Source organism: Doryrhamphus excisus, chromosome 21, assembly GCF_030265055.1.
Source record: "Doryrhamphus excisus isolate RoL2022-K1 chromosome 21, RoL_Dexc_1.0, whole genome shotgun sequence".
Taxonomy (NCBI): domain Eukaryota; kingdom Metazoa; phylum Chordata; class Actinopteri; order Syngnathiformes; family Syngnathidae; genus Doryrhamphus; species Doryrhamphus excisus.
In genome coordinates this window covers 2,230,307-2,248,483 of record NC_080486.1, presented here as the reverse complement: position 1 = coordinate 2,248,483, position 18,177 = coordinate 2,230,307, and the positions used below count along the sequence as shown (strand labels likewise).

General features: G+C 42.5%; 1 protein-coding gene across 14 annotated transcripts in view; it reads right to left on the bottom strand.

Moving 5' to 3' along the window:
* Window positions 1-18,177, bottom strand: part of fbxo15 (F-box protein 15) — a 100,290-nt gene that overhangs the window by 40,412 nt on the left and 41,701 nt on the right. The window contains exon 6 of one of the 14 annotated variants that reach the window (XR_009120653.1): window positions 6,011-7,843. The exons of 12 other annotated variants lie outside the window; for them this stretch is intronic. The gene's annotated coding sequence lies outside the window, so the exon portion shown is untranslated. Of the gene's footprint in view, window positions 1-6,010; window positions 7,844-13,010; window positions 15,455-18,177 lie in introns of those variants that run through there. One more of the 14 variants, XR_009120651.1, reaches the window with a different exon arrangement.

The following is an 18,177-nucleotide window of genomic DNA, read 5'->3' as shown; positions in this document are numbered from 1 at the left end:
AATCCCTCAGATTCTTCGAGCTGAGGAAAATCTGCTCGGTTAGCAGTGGGCAGGGGGAGGGAGAGAGGAAAAAAAAAAAAAAAAAGAATAAAAAGAGTGCTTGATCCATCCTCGACAGCGTGGGCTGCAGTTAATCCTTGCCGCAGACGATACAAGCATCCTCTTACATCCAGATAAGAGCCAAAATAGCCCCATGTTCATGTAAAGAGGGGTGGACCCGCCCTGCCCCCCTGTCCCTCCTTCACATTTTAAAGTCATTTCTATAAAGTACCAACGAAGAAGAACCCAACCATCCACCGCCCCCGGTTGTTCCTGATCCTCTTGGCTCCACAATGCGTGTATTTCCATTCATGCTTCTCGTATGTACAACAATCCCTTCCTGCTGAATCAACGCCAGATTACAGCCGATTGGCTTACGGGACATCAGAACTTCAAATAAGCCGCAGGATGGTTCCATGGTTCCAGGTACGCATTGGAGAGATTAGATTATTTTTACTTTATTCTCGTAATTAAGGCTTTTTTTTCCATATTTTGAACTTTTTTTTTTCCCTCAAAATTTTTTTCTAAAATTGCAATTTTAGTTTGTTTTATTAATTTTGCATAATATCACAACTTAAAAAAAAGAAAGTACTCTGTGCTACTTTTATTCTATTTATTTATTTCGTTTATTCGTAAAATGGTGATTTTTTTCTTCATTACAATAACTTTTTTCTCTAATATTTTGACATAAATCTTGCAAATTTCCTGCTGTTTTGTCTGCTTTTGTTTGTTGTTTTTATTTCTAATTTCCTTTTGTAATTTTGCTAATTAAATGTTCTAATTATGTATATTTCCAAGATATTTTGACACCGAAAATTAAATTTTTTTTGGTTTGTCATAATACATATTCCAACTTTTAAAGACTGGGTTTTTTCTTTAATATTTCAACTTTATGCTACTAAAATTACATTTTTATTATTATTTTATTATAATTTTTTCACTACATAAAATGTTTTTTTTTTGCATGAGAGGCACAAAAAGGCGATGATGCAACTCCACAATAGAAGCGAGCATGTTTGGTGCAGTTTTTTGTTTCTTATATTAAGAACTTAAAAATTGTATATATTATATTATGAAGCTATTTTCATAAAAAAATTTTGTCTTAATATTTTGACTTTTTTGTTGTAAAATTAATTCACAATTGATGAGAATTGAGACCCAAACAGTGGACTTGCTCGCCACCGACGCTGAACGGCAGCCATCTTGGCCCCAACGGCCACACGGTTCATTACGACATACGTCAGGAGAATCAGACTTTAAACCTGCCCTCTTCCTTTTCCTCTTCGCTTGAAATTCCCCAAAAAAAAGGGACAGCTTTGGTTTGACGGGAGCCAAGCCGACACCGTCCCACCTCTTCCTGCCCCCCCACCCCGTTGGCTTAATCTCTCTAAGTGATAGGCCGTGGCACGGGGTTCTCTCTTCCAAAGACAGGCGCATCATTAGGGGAGCTGAGGAGTGCGGTTCCTGCCCCCGGGGGAGGGCTGACAGTCCATCACAGCCCGAAGGCTTCACTTCCTTTGGACTTTTCCATATCAAAAGCCGCTGTGAGGAAATTTGAATAGAATTGGGTGAAATATTGTTCTTCAAAGCATTTTCAGGTGGAAATGATTAGAGAGAAGAGGGGAAAGGGCTTTGGTCGTGGTGCTGAAGCGGGGGGGGGGGGGCATCCATTTTCTTTTTGTATTGTGATGTCATTGCTAGAACATTTGGACTTTATTCTCATAACTTTAGAACTTCCCCACAAACTAATGTTTTTTTTTTCATAATGTGACGACTTTGAAAATATATTTCCACTTTATGCTACTAAAGTTTTTCTCTTCATATTTTCACTTTATTTTCAAAAAATGACAGCTGTTAATTTTTATATTGCAACTTTTCCCCCAAATTTTTCCCCCCAAAAAGAAAATATTTCAACTTTATGCTATTTTAAAAAAAAATTTTAATCACAATATTACAAGTCAGAAAATTGCAACTATTTTTCTTATTAGGATAAAAAATTTTAAAACTTTACTATTAAATGAAAGTAGTTTTTATAGATGTCTTTTGTATTATTTCAACGTTTTTGTAGTATGACTTTTTTTCATTTGTTTTCAATTTTATTTTATTCTTGTAACATTACAATGTTTTCCACAACCTATAATTCCAAAATTATAACTTTATTCCTGGTATTGTTTCTCACTATATTAGGACTTTTTATTATATTATTATATTATTATTTATTAATATTAAAACATTATGCAACTAAAATGTTATTTTCTCTCATAAAATGACAGCATTATTCCTGTAAAATGACTTTTTATCGCCAGATTACAACTATTAATATTTTGAATTTATTCATGTAAAATTACTGCAGATTTTTACCATTTTGTTTTTTTGTTCGGTTCTATTTTTAGAACATGCCATGGTCGCACATCAGTCGCGATACACACTAAACATGGCGGACGACATGAAGGACAAGGTGAGGTCGTTATACAAGTTATCATTGCACGTCCATTTCGTCATCCCTCGTGTCAGCAAGCAGTTGGGAGTCAAACCCGGGCCGATGTTTAGCCCCGGGGCGTACACGTACAGTACGGTATCCTCGCCAAAGTAAGCACAAATTAGCATCCCCGTTGGAATGAATAGTTTAAGAAGGACGTATAGATTGCATATACAGTAACATTTGCTTGCTAATGTATTCGACACACCTGAATAAAAACCTGGCGCAGCTCTACGCTTTGGAAATAAATCCTCCCTCCATGAATGTGTTTGAATCCAGGTGTTGCGCGTGGTGGCGGGCCGCATGGTAATTCAGCATGACACGCGGCGGTATGCAGACATATGGCTCGGCTACGCTATTTTCATATTTGAAAACATGATTCAGTGCAGTCGTCGGGATTAAAAAAGGACCTCCCCCGTGCCATCCATTTTGGCTCCACAACAGGAAAAAAAAAAAAAAGTGCTACCTGGGTGGTGTTGTGCCCGCGTTGTACCCACGGGGGTCTTTGTCGATGCTAATTAGCCAACGTGGAACGCCGCTTTTCCGGATAGCAGAGCGCCGCTTTTCTTTTTGATGCTGTCCAAAGTTGCAAGAAAGGTGCTTCGTGCATTTTGCACAATGGCGGCACGGCGGCGGCGGTGGGAGTTCATTCATTAGCCGCGGGTTGGGGGTTGGGGTAGGGGGGCTCTTAATGGTAATTTATGATGTGATGTCGTACGTATGGAGCACCTATTAGGAGCGCTCATATAGCTGCCAAAAGCGACACGGAGATGAAGATTCATTCCATGATGGTAAGCGGCGGCGGTTGTTTCCGTGGCACGGTGCCGCCTCCTATTGTCTCGCCTCTCATATCAACATGCACTTACATTCCCTTTGTTCTCTCAAGTGCTCATTAAAGAATTCAGTGCCTTGTGATGTCTATAGTTTTACATAATTAGAACCCGAGAGGGTTCCACGTGTGCACTAAAGTTCTCCATTTGTTTTATTTGGCATTAGAGGAGCAATTTGTTTAATTTCTCTGGAGTTTAACCTTGCTGACTGTGATGGAAAAGCACCTGCAAATCCTGCAAGCTGTCAGATCGCCGGTGACGAGAAAACACCGCCTGTGCGTAGTTTTCCGTGGGATACGACGCTTAAATCACGGCGGCTTTGTATCGCAATTAATAAAATGGAGGAGACGGGCTGAGATGTTACAAGAAAATGAGAGAAGAAATGAGTAGAAAATGTATTCATTTGATGTTCCTCCTGGCAGGTAGTAGAAAGGGTGCCGTTATTATTTGATGTCGCACAGATCGATCAAACCAATCCCATGTACACGCAATTCAAGGCCTTTAGCTTGAAGGGCCGTGTCCATGACGGGCGACCAAAATGCAGATTTTGCAATGAAACGCATCCTCGCAACAATATTTCATTTTATCGGAAAAATACAAAGTAGGGTTACAACTCGCAATTAATCTGAAGGTTGTGGTTTCGATTAATCGTGTAATCAGCTAGGCTTTAAACAAGGGGCATCCCAAATTTGGCCCGGGGGAGGGGGGGGGCACATTTTAGTTTGGGGAAAAATGTATAATGTGACAAGAATAAAGTCAAAATATTATAGAAATAAAGCCATCGTCACGGGAAGAAAATCTACAAGAAGGAAGATGAAGTAGCTGGAAAACAGCAGGAATGGAGCAGTCGTGACATAACGGGAATAAAGTCATGATATGATGGGAATAAAACCAGAATATTACGAGAATAAAGTCATGATATAACAGTTAGATCATCAGATTTTACGGGACTAGAGTCATGATTTTACGGGATTAAAGTCATGATTTTACGGGAATAAAGTCATGATATTACGGGAATAAAGTCATGATATTACAGGATTGTTAGATCATCAGATTTTACGGGACTAAAGTCATGATTTTACGGGAATAAAGTCATGATATTATGGGAATAAAGTCATGATATTACAGGATTGTTAGATCATCAGATTTTACGGGAATAAAGTCATGACATTACGGCAAAGTAATGGTATTCCAGCAATAAAGTCATGGTATTCCGGCAATAAAGTCATGGTATTACAGGATTGTTAGATCATCAGATTTTACAGGAATAAAGTCATGACATTACTGGAATAAAGTCAGAATATTCCGGCAATAAAGTCATGATATTCCGGCAATAAAGTCATAATATTACTGTATTGTTAGATCATTCAAACCTGCAATAGAAGCCTGTTGTTCCGGCGGTCAAGTCTGGTGCTTGTGTGTCTCACCGAACAAGACATCAATATCACATCTTCTCAATACCTTACATTTGTATTTGACTTTGTGTAGACATTTATATGTGTTTGAAAATAATACTAAATAATAATATATTTACTAATAATAGGTTGTAGTCACACTCAAAACAGCAGGAAAACATGACATTTGACACGCTAAGTGATGAGGGACAATCTGAGTAGTGACGTCTAACCCCCCCCCCCCCATAACTACCCAGATACCAGATGTTGCTATTTTAATAAAAATGACCTATCAAGCGACTCCGGTGTTTAGGTCTTCCCGTGCCCACAAACCCACGGAACGGTGCCAAAACCAGGTTTTACGGTAGAAACGCAGATTCTAAAAAGCGTCCCACAATGAAGTGAACTGCAGGGCTGCTTAATTCTGAATGAGTGCATGCGAATGTTAAAAATAAACCCTCCTCTCCAAATGGTCTTGCCACAGGAATGAAAGAAAAAAAACATTTGGCAATGTTTGCCACGCGACTGTTGGCGCCAACGTGAGGGACAAGGACAGAAAATGTAATCAAAGTCATAACCCCCCCCCCCACCTCGGGCATGTTGTCATGTTATTTTTCTGCCATCATTTCCTTCCAAAGCACCAAAACATACGAGTCCTCTGAGCCCTCCATCCTCATCTTGCAGCTGGAGGAGGCCAAGGGTGAAGCCAACGTACAACGTTCTCTCCTTGCTTGTGTATGCTCCTGCAATTTGTCGTTTTTGTCATGGGGAGGGGGGGTCTGGAGGGCAGAGAGCGCGAGGTGTGTTGCGGCGGGGTTGATGTGGCATTTCAAAGCGAGTGGCCCCGCCAAGGAAAACAATAAAGCAGGAATGACAGGAACAGATGGCCCTCTTTATTGTCTGCCCAAATGCAAACACTGGATATCTTTGCTTGGTGGCTTATATATTTATTTTCTCCCTCCTGTGCCTTTCCCTGCTAATGGCGCCCGCGCTTGGCACACGCCCACCTTTAAAAGGGGACCATTGGGAAGGTTACGACCGCCTGGATGCCTCTCAATTCACCCCCCCATCCCTCCTCGTCCCAAGCTACGCTGGCGTTGTCATAGTACAACAATAACATTTTGACTCTTGTACTTTGGATTAATCGTGTTTTCAAGCAAGGAAAATGGGAGTGCAACGCTTGGCTGAAACCAGAGGGGGCGCTGTAGGAAGTAACAACTATTTACAGCAGGGGTCTCAAACTCAATTTACTTGGGGGCCACTGGAGCTAGGCTCTGGGCGAGGCTAGGCCGCATCAGGTTTTCCAAAAAAAAAAAAAAAATAGCCAAAAACTTACCACTTCCACACGGATAGGGAGGATAACTATTAACAGTTATTTAACCTTTAACATGAACATGAATCAAACGTAATAATTTTTTGTGGGTACATGATACCATTCATATCAAACTTGCGCGGGCCGCACTAACAATAAACTTTCATATCACGGCGGGGGCCTCAAACTAGTGTCCTGCGGGCCACATTTGGCCCACGGGCCGCGTGTTTGTGACCCCTGATTTACAGTTTCAACAATGCTTTGCGACACATCTTAAAACGAAAATTAATATACAAGTCAGTTATGAAAATATATATATTTTTTTTAGCTAGCTAGCTATATTAGCTCGTTTTTTTTACCCCCCAAAAAACTGCAGTTCGCAATTAAAGCTACAGACGCACAAAACAGCACGTTCACAGTTGGGCTTACTAAAAATACTTTCAAATTAATACCTAAATTCCAGCATTAAGGGTTAATTTTTGGCAACCCGGGTGACCAATTGTCCTGTTTTCTCAGGACATATCCTGCTTTCATGTCCTGTACTTATTTTCAGAAAAATAAGTGCTGAAATTGTCCTGGATTTCATTCTTTTTTTTCTAGATGGCACTCTGCTGTGCTGCTTTTTGAATTAATTAATTTTTTCCAAAAAGCCAAAGAAAAAGCAAAACAAAAGCATGGAGTTAACTGCCAAGTAGAAGTCTCCTAAAAGTGGGGACGTCAAATTACCAAGCTTTTGCACACAGGTTTCTTATGCCTTCCTTCACTGACTTTGGATCAACATTTGCAATAAAAGTGATGTAACACATCCATTAGTTCCGGTCCTGGTTGCTTCGGTTGCCATTGTTCATGAGCGACAAAGGAAGCTAACGAGTGAAATAACTGAACCGCATCATGGTTGCTCACCTATTGGACCCACCAGAAAACACCTAGCACTTTGGGGGAGAATTGCACAAGAAACGTTCGATTCCGATGCATAAGTGAATTACGGCACAGTGACTATCCATAAGACTGCGGGAGGGGTTCTATTACTTTATTCATCCATCCTTCCATCCTTCACCAGCACATTCCAGGAACACACACACGGACCGATAACGTGAAATGTCTATTTAAGCTAACCTGCATCGTTCCTCCTGTGGGAGAAAGTTGGCGCAGTCAAGCGGTCAGCAAACAAACAGCTTTTGAGCAAAGTCTTGCCTCGGCTAATAAGTCAGGGAGGAATCAGACGACATCAATTGTGAGCTAAACACGCACACACACACACACACAGCAGCATTTCTACATTGTGTCAATACAGGTAACACTAGTGTCATAAATGGAAAGGCTGCTTTGATTTGGATTAGAGAGATTAGGAGTTTGAGTTGTTCATGATTAAGTCTTTAAAGGCGCCTCGTGCCCTCATCCTTGTCTTCTGACCCTGACGTTTTTTTTTCCCCGTACATACGCTCGTCTTACAGAAGCCACGTCTCGCTCCTCCTTTTCCCTCTTCCTCTTATCTTCAGCAAACCGTCTACCTTCTTATCTGCCATGGCCATTGCTCTTCTCTATTTCCTACTGAGCAGCAGCCTCCTTCGACTCCACCTCCGTGCTCCGTGTTCCCTCCATGCGGACGGCCCCGCTTTGCCGGGTTCATTGCTCCTCTGCCTGATAATTCCCCTGTATTAACTGGCTGGAGTTATTACCCGTTATATGAGACGTCTATGTTGAGAGCGCTTTATGAGATCCTGGTCCCCGTGGATAAGATGATGGAGCTGGCGAGTGCTGTCATCCCCCAGTCGTATAATGGCATCAGCTGGGAAATACAATGCCATGGATTATTGATAGAGCCATATCTGCACTTTTGCTGACAAATTCCCGCCTCGGTTTGAAGGGGCGGGGGGGGGGCAACCTAATCCTGAAGAATACCTCCGCTAATACGGCCGCCCCCGTACAGTAACACCTCTGCTCTCTTTGGGCCGCTTTGCTATTTCTCTGCCCCTCCCCTCCCAGTGACAAATGAGCCAGAATTCCCAAGCATCCATCGGAAAGGGGGTAAGATTTATCCCCACAATAGTCTATCCTCCCATCATCTCATATGGAAGTATTACTCCATAGAGATGATTGTCTTGTCTCTGGGACTCCCAGACTTTGGGAAAAAAATGGCTGCATTTCATGTCAGGATGCAAGCAGGAGCGAATGAGGACATTTGAAGATAGATCATAAAAAGTGCCCCCAAGTACATTCCGATCAATGATGAAAACTGGAGGAGTCAATGGAAAAATGTACTGTATTGATAAGAGCATCGGAGTCACTGGAGTGGCTTCTTACTCAAGCTAACCGTTTTTTTTAAAGGAGCATTTCGACAGGAAGTTTAATCTCAAGATCAGTGCACAGTGGAGTCTGCGAGTCACCCTGGACTCCATCCCGAGGATACATGGATCATGGGATCAGGGCTCTGTTTGGGTCTAGTTAGTCAGGTGCTCCCAATCAGCTGATCAACCATGCATTGATTACTTTGGTCCACACAGAAAAAGTTTCCCAAATGCTTTCCAAAATGTTGGAAGTGCAGAATTACACAACATGTCTTGGTAAAACCAACCCGCTATCCAACCAGTGAGTCGTTAGACCACGGGTGTCCAAAGTCCAAATTTGGGACCACGGTTGTCTATGTATTAAACCACAGCATATATTTTTAAAACCCGGCAACAGCAAAAATTGAAAAATCTGCAGTAATCTTGCAAAAAAAAGTCTAAATATTAAGAGAAAGACATACTAGCAAGAAAAGTAAAAAATTCAAATGAAAAAAAATATTTTAAAAAAGTTGCTAAATGGAAAAACAACAGAAAAAGTAACTTTAGGAAAATTAGTTAGTGGGAAAAAGTCATAATATGGGAATAAAGTCAAAATATGGGGATAAAGTCATAATTATGAAATGAATAAATGATAAAAAATGAAATAAAAAACAATAATAAAGTAAAAATATTTAGTCATAATATTAGTCGAAAAATAATGTAATTTTAGTAACAAATTAGAATTTTTGTTTAAGTTGTGATATTATGACCAACAAAATAATGAATGAATGAATGAATAAAATTAAGTTGGGGGGCAGATATAAAAGACATAGAAATAGTCTTAATAATATTGTAATAGTTGTAATAATATTACAAAAATAAATAAGAAAAACAGCAAAAATTGTGAGAAAAAAAACAAATACCAAAGTTGATACTAATAATTGTAATTTTACACCTATATAAATTGCAGTTTGTTCTTGAACTACAGAAGTCAGCCAATCTCCTGTTGGTCTGTCTGATGACGGGACAGTGGCTCAACATCGTTTAGTCGACGTAAAGACCCCAAACTGTGTTTTTTCTTGCATGCAAAACTCCGACATGTGCGGGAACTCAGACAATAAGTGGTCAGATGCGAGTCGTCAAAGAGCTTTTTCCGTTTTCCGGTTGCTGCTCCTTTGCACAAAATAGCGAGACTTTCGGCATATTTATGGCCAACTAGTGACCACATCCAGCATGCTTATGTAAGAAACTTTATGCAGATGACCACACATGTTGCCCGGACGATCTTCTCGAGACAAAGTCGCCATGTCATTTTCAGAAGAATATGAAATTACGATCACATTGCGGGAAATCAAAGTCTAGTTGTGCTGCAGTCCTCTGGGCAACATTGCGCAGTATTGCTTTGGAAAGGCGCCTAATTGGTATGTGTGGGCCAAAGTCTGCCCACCGCCTGAAACTATCTGGCTACATGTTCACAACAATTGGATTTGGAGGAGCTGGCCTAGATTATTTGGGTCCGTGTTTGTAGCATCAATTGGCAAAGCTAATCCCAGTCTGCCCTGTGTCTATCATATTAGATTGCACACTTGGAATTGCTGTAGTAGTCAATGGTGTCATCTGTGTGTGTTTTTAATGGAGTGGTGGGGGGGGGCTGTGGTTACGGGATGTACAAGGGAGGATTTGAGTCGGACAATTAGCAAGCGCTTCCATCTGACAGACCATATTTCTGCCTCTCAGCTCTGTGTATGGCCTGGCAGGGCACCAGAACCCGAGAGGGAAAAAAAAAAAAGGCAGAACATTGAGTCACCTATAATTTGCTTTCCGACGGTCTGAATGCGAAACAGACACATGGCAGCTGAGTGATTCATGGAGTCCGAGCAGACAGTCGGCCTCCTGAGTGATGATTGGTTCTGGCACAGGCCGCCGCTACCCTAAGCAAGTGCATAGTCAAGACCTGGGATGTTGTCTTCTTTATGCTAATGACCTTTGATTCTGCAGTGTCGGCCTAACCCGGTCAGGTCTAAATCGCTATCCTTCGTCTCCCAACGAATTTTATTCATCGAGCATTGCCGAACTTTACACTCCTTAAGTCCAGACTTCCTTGACCTTAGCCGATGCTTACTAGTCTCCACCCAAACCTCACTAGACTGAAGCCTAAGCTTACTCAACTTCAGTCTGTTTCTAACCGTATTTGTCTGAAACACAGCCTTACCCAACTCTTCTTCAGCCTAAACCTAGTCCATCCTCATTCGTGCTTGGCTGAAATTAAGCTTGACCTTAGCCCAGCCTAACATTGCATGCCCTCAGACCAGACTTCTGCAACCTGAATATTACTAATCCTCGGACTAAGTTTACGTGCCTTTAGTCGAAACTTACCGATTGTTTTTGGCCCAGTCTGAACTTGCCTTAAACCCAGCCTGAGTCACCTTACTCTTCCTTAGACTAACATTGAATGCCCTCAGACCAGACTTCTGCAACCTGAACATTACTAATCCTCGGCCTAAGCTTACGCGCCTTCAGTCGAAACTTACTGATCGTGTTTGGCCCAGTCTGAACTTGCCCTAAACCCAGCCTCAGTCACCTTACTCTTCCTCAGACCAGACTTCTGCAACCTGAACATTACTAATCCTCGGCTAAAGCTTATGCGCCTTCAGTCGAAACTTACTGATTGTGTTTGGCCCAGTCTGAACTTGCCCTAAACCCAGCCTCAGTCACCTTACTCTTCCTCAGACTAACATTGAATGCCCTCAGACCAGACTTCTGCAACCTGAACATTACTAATCCTCGGCCTAAGTTTAGGCGCCTTCAGTCGAAACTTACTGATCGTATTTGGCCCAGTCTGAACTTGCCCCAAACCCAGCTTCAGTCACCTTATGCTTCCTCAGACTAACATTACTCCCCCTTAGACCAACTGTACTGGCCTTTCACTTTACTAGTCCTCGGACTAATTTTACTTAACATTTGTCCGCACAAGTTCACTCGCCTTAAGAGTAGCCTTACTCATGTTTGGTCCAGAATCAGCCACCTTACTCTTCCTAAGACTAATATCACCTTAGGCAAACTCTTCTTCAGTGTAACCTTTGCCCGCCCAATCTCACTCGCCTTAAGCGTAGCCTTACTCACGTTTGGCGGAACCTGGACTTGCCTCAGGTTGCACAGTCAACCTGCAGTCAAACCTTCAGGCTTAACTTAACTTGTATTCCGGCTTACATTATTCTTCTTTAGTACCAACCCCAACACCGTACCCTAAAACAGCCTCAGACCAGCCTAAGTTTACCTCCTACGTTGCTAATCTTAAGTCCAAACCTTCACCAAATCCTCAGTCTAATATCGCTCGTCTCCAGGCCAGCCTCACTCTGAGGGGGGACAAGTTGAGCGAGTGGTCCCAGCCCGCATCTCGCCTCTCATCCGAGGATATAAAACAATTTGGCGAGCTTATTAACTGGCATTGTGTTGCTCAGCAAAAGCCTAAGTATTGCAGATAATGTGCACTGCGCTCACCTCCAACGTGGAGGTCTGCAGATATAGCTTGCGCTAGTAAGTTTCTACCTCCCAAACGCACCGCGGTGCAATATCGAGGAGAGGGAGAATGTGATTACAAACAGTAAGTTATTGCCTCGGGCACAATTAAAACTTTGCAGACGCACAAAGCGTGATTGCAAACTGAATCAGGAGTGGTGTTGCCGGGCCGTGTTGCTTGTTAATTGGTTAATTACAGAGCAGCAAGGCTTGCGCTACAAAGAATTAGCCCGGAAATGTGCTCTACATTTTCTGTCAGTCCCGTGTGGAAACCAGACACCGAGGCAGACCCTCGTCTAAAAATAAGCTCATCAGCAATTTGGAGCGGTGTGGGCTGTCGCTCATCGTGATGGAGGAGCCTTCGCAAATGGATGCTTCACACTCGCTCGTAAAAAACAAACACCATGTTGCCATAGAAGCATTGATGTCAGCATCTGGAAAATTAGGCAAAGAAAAATACCAAAATTCATTTTTAGTTTTGGCGGCACGGCGGTCTAGTGGTTAGCGCGCAGACCTCACAGCTAGGAGACCAGGGTTCAATTCCACCCTCGGCCATCTCTGTGTGGAGTTTGCATGTTCTCCCCGTTAATTAGCGACTCCAAATTGTCCATAGGTATAGCTGGGATAGGCTACAGCACCCCCCCCCCCGCGACCCTCGTGATGATAAGCGGTAGAAAATTAATGAATTAATGATACCTTTTGGGTGTTAAATTGCTGTGTGATGAGGTAAATGTTTATAAGATGACACCATGAGTCAGACGTGCAGGCCTCACGGCTAGGAGACCCCAGTTCAATTCCACCCTCGGCCATCTCTGTGTGGAGTTTGCATGTTCTCCCCGTGCATGCGTGGGTTTTCTCCGGGTACTCCGGTTTCCTCCCACATTCCAAAAACATGCTAGGCTAATTTACGAATTCAAATTGTCCATAGGTATGAACGTGAGTGTGAATGGTTGTTTGTCTATATGTGCCCTGTGATTGGCTGGCGACCAGTCCAGGGTGTACCCCCCGCCTCTCGCCCCAAGAAGACAGCTGGGATAGGCTCCAGCACCCCCCGCGACCCTCGTGAGGATAAGCGGTAGAACATTTATGAATTAATGGTACCTTTTGGGTGTTAAGTTGCTGTGTGATGAGGTAAATGTTGTTTGTAAGATGACACCATCTCTGCCATCTTCTGTGTGGAGTTTGCATGTTCTCCCCGTGCATGCGTGGGTTTTCTCCAGGTTTCCTCCCACATTCCAAAAACATGCTAGGTTAATTAGCGACTCCAAAATCTCCATAGGTATGAATGTGAGTGTGAATGGTTGTTTGTCTATATGTGCCCTGTGATTGGCTGGCGACCAGTCCAGGGTGTACGCCGCCTCTCACCCGAAGACAGCTGGGATAGGCTCCAGCACCCCCCCACGACCCTCGTGAGGAAAAAATGGTAGAAAATGAATTAATTAATTAATTTTTAGTTTTGCACTTTTTTGGCGGTGAGGGGCTGAAAGTGCATTTGTTGTTGGAAGGCTGCCCTTTGTGAGTTGGGAAATAAATAACCTTGGACTGGCCCAAGGACTGTGAAGTGCACAGCAGCAGTGACTTAACACCATGACTTACAGGTGCTTTGCTTCATCTCACATGCTGATGACATCTAAAATATGGGGGGGGGGGGAAACAGCCCAGGGCTCAGATTGGCCACAAGGACAACCTGCACACACACACACACACACACACACACAATGTTGCCGTTTCTTAGTCAATGCCCTCAATGCCACAAGTCCTACAGGTCTTACTCAGAGCCAACGTTCACTGTTGAATGAGTAAATCAGAAGTGTTTTCTGACTGCGAGTGCGTTTGGCTCTGATTAAAGCAAAGCCACGGGCTAAAAGCTGTCCACACGTCTTTATGAGCATGCTTTTCTGACCTTTCTGTTCAGCGAGTCTTCTTCTTAGGACTTAGGACGTGACACAATATGACATGTTGCCAGGTCAGTAAACATGGTGTTGGCGCAGATGAAGCAGTCGGGAGGAGAAAACAAATTGAAGTGCACGTCTGTTTTGGAAGGTTGTTGCCATTTAAGTTGAAAGTGCTGAATATTGGTAGTAGAAGCAGTATCAAAATGAAAAATATAACACCAGCTGCTGGTTTAGTTTGCATTTTTTCTTCCTATTTTGCTGTTTGCATCGCTTTATGCTCGAGCATCATGAGCATGGTGACTGAAAACAAGTGCATATACACATACCTCCATTTTTGTAGTCATCAAAAATGTTGTGGCATAATTCTGACTGGTTTATATGTGCAATCTTTTCGGGTAAATTCTTATAAAAATAGCAAACAGTAGAATTCAAACTCGATTTTTTAAACCCCTAATAGCTTGTGTATTGTTCTTCATTGGCCACAAACCATTTAAGACGGAAGAACAGCGCCTCTGCTGGTTGCACATTAATAGTGCACTTCATTTTGTTTTCAACGCCTCAATAGAATTACAGTAAATGATTAGTTGGCAACATTTTTTTTGCATCATCTGTGTCTTTTTGTTCAACTGTATTTCTACAATGTGCCAATAAAATATTAACCACAGGCACGCAAATGGCCCTCGGGTCCACTTTGGACATCACTTCAGTCGTAGATCTTTGTCAGGGTTGAGCTACTATATAACTTCCTTCCTTGTGAGCAAACAATGGTAATTAAAAAGCAAAAGGGATGAGTTATTAATGGCTGGAACTAATCAATGCATTACGAACCGTGCTAATGTTGACGCACGGTCAAGTGGACGGAGAAGAAAATAAGGCATTTTTGGAAGGAGAAGTGTCTGGATACACACAGGAAGTATTCTACAAGCCAACCAATGACAGTCTAGAATGTTTTGTCTGATCTCAAAACTGGAACCGGCGCAATGCAACAAAATGTGTACCTGGATGAACAGCATACAAGTATTCAAAGGTTAACAAATGTGACAAAAATATGTACAAAAAATACTTAAGGGGGTCCCATAACCGCTAAAACGGGCCTGCTAACTTGCTAACCTGCTTTGTTAGTTGGTTTCTGTTGACAAACTTCGTTGTCTGACTTCTGACTAGTTTAGTAAAAAAATAAAAATAAAAAAAGATTATAGAAAAGGAGAATGAAATTCCCCGTCAATCTCACTTTGCTGCTTAAATAATACAAGTCTAGACGAGATAAGGCATACGTAAGATACTTGAAAAGAGCCTTCAAAAGTTGTAGGATTTAGTGTTATCTTAAGCATAAGTGATAAGTTCTGTTTTCGGACCGTCGCCACCCACTAAACACCAAGCAAATCCAGCAACGGCGAAGACGGCGATCTTCATCTCGCAATCACACAACCCACACACGGCACGCCGTCATCAGATAAAAGCAGTCATTTATTTTGGCACTTGCTCACGCTGGCACCAATAGGCTTGCATCATCGGCAGCAGGAAGTGCTTGCCTTGAAGCTAATATCCCGGAGATTGATGGGATATTCGCCGCGTGTCTGTCTTTGTCTGGAGTCTTCCCCTAACAATGCCAAGGATATTGGGGAGATTTGTTTTCTCCGGTGTTGGTTGGCATTCAAGAACTCGGGGAAAGGGTGGAGTTCAGAGTGCCAGGGGTGAAGTCGAGGCAGAGGCAAAGGGCTTAACAAGCACATGACAGATGGAGACGCACCACAAAGAAAAGGTAACACAAGCACATCAGAGGAGAAGAACGGCACAGAATCCCCCTGGTGAAAAGTTGCAGTGCAGCAAAGCTCTCACAATCTCACAAGCAGTCTTCAAATATCTCAGGAATAGTGCTATATTTAAATTTTACCCACGAAAGGGTGTGATAATGTCATGGATAATTATTCACGGGGTAGCGTGGACACCATTGTTGCTGCTTCGACTACTAATAATAGTATTTGTATATTGTCCTATGAAGTTACCAGTGGAGTCCATCTACTGTGACTGCTTAGTTATCGGAGATACTTAAGTAAAATTTGGCTTAACAAAACAAAAATGCCTCCTCGATCGACTGTCCATTGTTGTGAAGTGATAAAGATGGCGTCATTCGCTGTTGAACTCATACGTACACTACCGCTCAAAAGTTTGGGATCACTTGGAAATGTTTTTTGGCTTTTTTTTGGCAGTCCTGCGATGAAGTCACCGATTCAGTGTTGATACGGACACTGGTGTTTGATGGGTATTATTTGTTATCACATACTACAGTATTAATTGGCCCTGTACCCTAGAAACCGCCCATGAATGATACGGGAAAAGGCCGAAATGATACTGTGTCAAAGCCCAGGGCAGTGATACTGATAAAATATAGAGTTTAACCATGTCCAGTATCAGCACCCGGAGCTGTCCACTCTGGTATCGTGCCCGTGAAACAACCAATCAGAGAACAGCGCACGAGCGTGAACACACAGCCGTCTGTGCTCTGTCAACATGTCAACAGTTAAATAGTAAATAGTAGAATAAATATTAGTATAATAATAAATATTAAATAGTACGTGATAATAAGCTCATGATTAAATAGTATGTGATAATAAGATCATCACATGGTTTGTCTGGTATCAGGCCCAGTATCATGCCCCTGCGTGCCAGGACCAGCCCGATACTGACACTTGGGGGCATGATACCTGGCCTGATACCAGACAAACCATGTGATAACCTCTAAGTACAGCTGGCAGGTGACGACCTGTGAGGCGTCTTTGTCTTAAACTACACACTAGATATTTGTCTGTATCGTTTTTCTGTCCTTGTTAAACCCATATTGTGCTGCTTTCCGAAGGGAATAGTTAACAGCACGGTAAGAGATTTTAGTTAAGATTTTTAGCTGGGTTTTCTAATAATCTATTATAAAAAATTATTATAAAATAATGAACTTGGATTAGCAGCCATACCAGGAGATTGATGCAGAAGACTGACAGTTGTTGATAGTAGGCCTCTGTACAAAAATGTAGATCCTTTTTTGAAAATCAACTGATTCATTTTAATTGTTTGTGAAATTCATTAAAATGTGTTTTTCTTTGGAAAACATTTTCAAGTGATCCCAAACTTTAGTGTAAACAAGACGGCTGCATCACATGGTTACAGGGATAAGGGAAAGGGAAGTCTGGGCTTAGTCCCTGCTTCGGCTGCCGCCCCCATGACCTGATGTTAGTTAATCGGAAGTAGGTGGATCCCAATTTGGTCCCAATTTTCGGGTGTCCCGGGAACTCAAAACATGGTGTTTTTAGCATCACTGGACCAAATCCTACATGTGCGTTTGTGTTATGTGAATATTTGCTAGCTTATTTGGATTTGAAAGTGTGCAAAGTCAGTGTGCGGCGGCTCTTCTGAAGGACTTACCGCACCACATCTGATGTGTTTTGCATGTATGGACGATACCGTAGCAGGCTATACAGTATTGATATTTGCATACTTGAAATTAGAGGCCAGCAGCAGAGTGAACCCAGACTGAATTGCTGATTTTTTTTTACATAGTGACTGTTGTACATGCATGGCGTCATACGCTGTAGCTTGGCAAGTAACCTCACACTCACACTCACACACACACACACACACACACACTGATGGTTGGAGATGAATAAATGAACACGGTGGTCCCTCTCCACCCATAAAATATAACCCACAACCCATCCCCAGGTTGTTGTGATTTAAAAACAGCTGTTGTTGTGCTGGATCTGCCCGTCTCTTCCAGATCACGTCCCCCCCCCCCTTTGCGTTTCTCCCCCGGGACGCTCTGGCAATATTTTTTTGCCGGCACGGGTTGGGTGCCGAGGAGAGGAAGAAACCTTGTCAAGTTCTCTGTCAGCGCTTTAAAGCCCTAGGAGATACTTTGAATAATGGAGCACCTGTACCCGGCGATCAGAGCGCAATCGGCATCTGCATGCGCTCTTCATTGCATGCATGTGCATCTGTTGTGGTTCCGTCTCGACAACGTACGCTGGGAAAAAGGCCAAAGAAACGTTGAAAAGGCGTGCTTATCCGAGTATTGTGAGCGTATTTGAGCTGCATATTTAAAAAGGGGGGCGCTGACACGCTCATTAGTTTGCGATTAAACTCTCATCAAGCCACAATTTGCAGATGTATATATGTGCTCTGGCGTCTTGGGGGATTCAGTTTATGAATTATCTATTCCCAGCTACAGTATATGTGAGTTTTCTTCCCTGCGCCGCCACTACAGCTCCCTTGTGTGTCGGGGAGAAAAAAAAAAAAAAAAAGCATCTCATGGCTCCAAATCACCTGCAATGCCTCCAAAAGATATTTCTTTTGATCACTATTTTAATGATAACCTTTTCAGACTCCCACATTGGTTGCCATGTCTGAGCAAGCTGCCAAATCATTTCCGTCAAAGAATATGGTGTTGAAGT